The following is a 5,951-nucleotide window of genomic DNA, read 5'->3' as shown; positions in this document are numbered from 1 at the left end:
GTCTGCATTGCCGACCGAATGACGTTTCGTTGAGTGTTGCCAGAGATAAAAATAAACGCAAATGGCGAGACGGTTTATTTTTATTTCTGTCAAATTAGGGTTGCCAGGGGTCCGGTTTTCAAACCGTTCCGGTAATTAGGTACTACAGGTAGGGCTACATTGTACCAAAAAGAGCCCATTTCACGTTTGTTATGGTTTATAGGGTACCGCGACATATGTCTTCATCATTAATTATGTATCCTTCTCATAGGAAACATTCATCTTGCACCTCAGGTTTTTATAATTATTATTATTTTATATAATCACCGTTTTATAGTTCTTTTACCTCCCTCCCTTAACGCCTTACATGATCTTACTTCTTTTGTGCTCCTCTTTTTTCATCAATTTACAAGTGATATAATGATTTGACAATTCAAAGAGAAATTAATTGTAGGTTTTCGTTTCTACATGTACAAGTAATATCTACCTACGTGACCTAGGTGACGTTGTACATGATACAAGGACCTTCAACCTAGGGACGAGGAGAGCTGACCCTAACAGTCTGCAAAAATAATAAGTTGGGGTGAAGCCAGAAAGAAGAAGAAGTAATATCTGCCTACAATATATTTCCAACAGCCGTATTAGGCTCAAACTTTGACCAGTGTTAGTAATCTGTTTTTAATTAGTCAAAAATAAAAAATAAAATAATTCTAACTTTTTAACACAACCCTGACTTTTTAACGACCTATTGCAAACACGTCGGATTGCTGTTAATATTAATTAAGTAGTACTTACCTTTGAAAAGCGTTGATTGTGACTGAATGAGCAATTAAATCGTTAAGTGTGAAATTGGCAAAACAAAGCAAAAATACTATTGAGTGTTTTTAAAAAAGATCAAACCACCTCAAGTTGCTTGTTTATTACTTTTTTATGATTATGACAACAACAGGCCATGTACAAATCAAATAAATAAATTATAAATTGATTTTTAATCTTATTTTCATTAAAAATATATTATTTTCTGTTTGTACCCAGCCAAATGTTGATAGCACACGTTTTTCACAATGCTTGTGAGGCAAAGAAAACATTAAAAATCATGATGCAATAAGACTGGAGATTTTAAGAAGCATGTTGTCCGCCATGGTCAATGTTTAGTATTTATATATGTAAACGTATGTGTGTGTGTTTATATACATATATATTTTCGCATATTTTGTCTGTAAATATTTAAAAAATATGTTTATTGAACAAATTCCTTAAAAAATTCAAGGAATGTGGAGCATCCGCAGGATGTGTCTGTAATTATAACTAACCACCACGCTGCCCCACCGTAAGGGTAGGCAGAGAAACAAAAACATTCTTCGCTTCTTCCAGATTCATGCATCTCCTCATACATAAGTATTTGACATACTTGATCAGTATTCATTCTTAATCAGCTTTCAAGTGTTTAAATACTTGATCAGTATTCAGTATTCATTCCTAATCAGCTGTCAAGTGTTTAAATCCATGATCAGTATTCATTCTTAATCAGCTTTCAAGTGTTCAAATACTTGATCAGTATTCATTCTTAATCAGCTTTCAAGTGTTCAAATACTTGATCAGTATTCAGTATTCATACTTAATCAGCTGTCAAGTGTTTAAATCCTTGATCAGTATTCATTCTTAATCAGCTTTCAAGTGTTTAAATACTTGATCAGTATTCAGTATTCATTCCTAATCAGCTGTCAAGTGTTTAAATCCATGATCAGTATTCATTCTTAATCAGCTTTCAAGTGTTCAAATACTTGATCAGTATTCATTCTTAATCAGCTTTCAAGTGTTCAAATACTTGATCAGTATTCAGTATTCATTCCTAATCAGCTGTCAAGTGTTTAAATCCTTGATCAGTATTCATTCTTAATCAGCTTTCAAGTGTTTAAATACTTGATCAGTATTCAGTATTCATTCCTAATCAGCTGTCAAGTGTTTAAATCCTTGATCAGTATTCATTCTTAATCAGCTTTCAAGTGTTCAAATACTCGATCAGTATTCAGTATTCATACTTAATCAGCTTTCAAGTGTTTAAATACTTGATCAGTATTCAGTATTCATTCTTGATCAGCTTTGAAGTATTTGACATACTTGATCAGCTTTTGAGTGTTTAAATACTTGATCAGTATTCAGTATTCATTCTTAATCGGCTTTCAAGTGTTTAAATACTTGATCAGTATTCAGTATTAATCAGCTGTCAAGTGTTTAAATCCTTGATCAGTATTCATTCTTTATCAGCTTTCAAGTGTTTAAATACTTGATCAGTATTCAGTATTCATTCTTGATCAGCTTTGAAGTATTTGACATACTTGATAAGCTTTTGAGTGTTTAAATACTTGATCAGTATTCAGTATTCATACTTAATCAGCTTTCAAGTGTTTAAATACTTGATCAGTATTCAGTATTCATGCTTAATCAGCTTTCAAGTGTTTAAATACTTGATCAGTATTCATTCTTGATCAGCTTTCAAGTATTTAACATACTTGATCAGTATTCAGTATTCATTCTCAATCAGCTTTCAAGTGTTTGACATACTTGATCAGTAGAAATGTAACTATAGCAGTAAATAAAACAAGACACGGATGATTCTAAAATGTAACTTTATTGTGACACTACATGCAACATGGATAGATATACAAATGCATTAAAGTTTATACATAATACGTACATTTTCGTAAAAGATTTGGCAACAATTTGAACAAACCTTCACATATATTACTATATACAGTGATACCACCCTGCCGAGAAAAACACGATAATTTGAAAAACGTATTTTTACCTTAAAATATACATATTTACAGTTCACTGATTATAAACAACTTTTTTTAAAAGGCGTATTCACAATTCGTGTTAAAATTTGACCTCGCAATAAAGTCAATACAAAAAAAGAGTTTAGGCCAATAATCACATTCTGTCTAGTTAAAACCATCATATTCTTTAGCCGGCACCGCGAGAACAAAAAGCCTTCTTAGGACATCGGAAACAAAGACTCTACGACCCATTGCAGGCCTAACACTTCGCAACAGAGTTAGAACCTCTGAAATAAGACAAATCTGCGAAACAAGATGGTCCGATGGCATTAGGAAAATGGCGGGCCTGCACTGGAAGAGAATCGCGTTCAACAGACAACTGTGGGAGTCCAAGAGGGAGGGGTTTGTTCAACACTGGACACAAGAAGAAGGCTCAAGTATATAGGTATCTAGATCTAGAGACATGTCTCTAGTGAAGTTCTAGTGATTCAAGAACAATGTTTCTAAATTGGTTCATATATATAGAACTTATTTGAGTAGTGTGGTTGTCAATAATGGGTAGAATTGGTGAATGTTACACGTGTGTAATATGATCACTTAAACCAGCCTATGACGGTCGTCAGCCCCGTAAATGCCCAGACTTCCGTATTCTTCTTCATCTTTGATGAGATGTCAAAAAATAATAGGTATCTAGGTCTTTACACGGGTCGCGCGTTATATAACTCGGAGCATTGGCGTAATAAAAAACTTAATATAATAATGATTTTATATACAAATGGCTTTTTTTCTTGTATATGGAATGGCCAGTGATTATGTATAGCTAGATATATATATTTTTTATGGAATCATAGTTTCGTTCTTATCTTACACATTGGCATACGCGCCTGACCCGTGAGTCTAACATTCCCCCCGGTGTGGAATACGCCAAGTGCGTGCGTCCAACATTTCCCCCGGTGCGGAATGCGCCAAGCGCGTGGGCCTAACATTCCCCCCGGTACGGAATGCGCCAAGCGCATGGGTCTAACTTTCCCCCCCGGTACGGAATGCGCCAAGCGCGTGTGTCTGACATTTCCCCCCGGTACTTTGTTTTAAGTCAAATGTCGTCGGTAAAACAGAAAAATAATCTGAAGTGTGGTTTTACTTATCAAATACAACCACAGATGGCAGTACAAGTGTCATTTTATAAATAAATGTCACCAGGCTTTGGTTATAAGCGCAGGCGTTCACGTATGCCTATATTCCTTTGAGGAAAGTTTTGTTTGGATGACCGTGTATGGCCATACTCCAGGACAGGTTAAACATTGTTATTTGTTGGGTCTGCAAGGGTTTATTAAAAAAAAACAACATACATAGAATAAAGACCAGTATAAATTATTAATTAGGTACACATAATACTAGTGGAAAAATGGCCAAGCAAAAAAATACATAGCACATAGTTTACTTAAAATTAAAGCATTTTAAATTTAAATATAAATAATAAATAGATATAAATATTTAATGGTACACAGACTAGAAATTATTTACGTATAAAATTCATTTAGAAAAAAATTAAACACAACTCTCTTTGAGCTAGAATTTCATTATTGGCAACTTTTTGTTTGTGCAATCACTAAATTATATAAAACTGTGTCTAAATACACAGTTGTTTGATTATTGTACGATTCTGAGTTGGTCTTATAAAATACGATAACATAAATCAAATTTGACACTAAATTCTGTGTTTTATTTGAATATAAAAATAAAACACTTGTATTAGGGTGAAGACTGACCGGAGCATTTCATCGTAATGTAATGTCGTAACATCGCTCGCGGCGAGCATGTTGCGTTATGACATGACAGCATTGCTGACTGACTGCGATCAGTGGTCGTTTGTGGCCTTGTGCTCAGTGTTGCCATATCGCTCACTCCTTTCAACGTCATAAATCAAAAAACTTGATTTTTCAGGAGAACGTTTTTAAAGTATATAATACAATGTATTAAAAATAAATATCAAGCCACTTATTGAACTTTTTGCTGTGCAACATATCTTTTTAGGTTAAATCTGGAGGTTTTTTTTCCATTTGAAAAATATGAAGTATATTCAAAAAAATTATTAAACAATACCTTTTCTTTAAAATGCAAAAACAACACTTTCTGCCCTGTAGCGGGTAAATATTGAGTTAAAAATATGCCGTTTTTGCTGGGATTTAGTACATTTTCTGGGCATTCCGAAAACGTGCACAACTGATAATTGACAAATTTTGATTTTTGACATTCTTGAAAGGAGTGAGCGATATGTCACACCAAAAAATCTGAATTACAGTCTAGAAATCTGTATTAAATTTGTATAGAATCAATAACCCAAAATCTGTATGAATCTTTGCAACTTTGCATTCGTAGTCAAAATGTCGCCACAAACAATGTCTCAAACATTTGTCTTATACAAGTGTTCAATTTTTATATTTAAATCATCGTCTTATTCCACAAATTAATTGCCATATCAGTGAATAATATATTAGTTTTCACCGTACAATTTAAAACTTCAGAAACAGACATAACATTGTCATTAGTATTAAAAATTTCTCTTATTTCTTTGACATCTCATCAAAGATGAAGAAGAATATGGAAGTCTGGGCATTTACGGGGCTGACGACCGTCATAGGCTGGTTTAAGTGATCACTTTACACACGTGTAACATTCACCAATTCTACCCATTATTGACAGCCACACTACTCAAATTCTTGGAAGTTCTATATATATATGAACCAATTTAGAAACCTTGTTCATGAATCACTAGAACTTCACTAGAGACATCTATTGGTGAGATGTAAAGAAGCCTTTTTTTAAGTAGAAACTCTTATATTAGTATGTGAGATCCGAATCCTGGATTATAATCACACACATGAGAAACGCCAGAAAATACCATTTTCATTTTTATTATTAAGCTTATAATTTGACCAGATAAATACAGCCCCGTAAATGCCCAGACTTCCATATTCTTCTTCATCTTTGATGAGATGTCAAAAAAATAATATGAAAATAACTCCTGTAATTGGAGATAATCCAGATTTTGTGAACAAGTATTTGGACACACTCAAAATGTTGAAAATTTCTCTTATACAAGATGTAGTATGTAAATAAAACTATAGATACGGAGTAAATAAAACTACGAGGTAGTGGAAACGGAATCATGCTTTGACGGATAAACGCTCC

Source organism: Brachycentrus maculatus, unplaced genomic scaffold (assembly GCF_059751285.1).
Source record: "Brachycentrus maculatus isolate JH-2025_06_01 unplaced genomic scaffold, ASM5975128v1 h1tg000572l, whole genome shotgun sequence".
NCBI lineage: Eukaryota > Metazoa > Arthropoda > Insecta > Trichoptera > Brachycentridae > Brachycentrus > Brachycentrus maculatus.
This window is presented reverse-complemented; position numbering follows the sequence as displayed.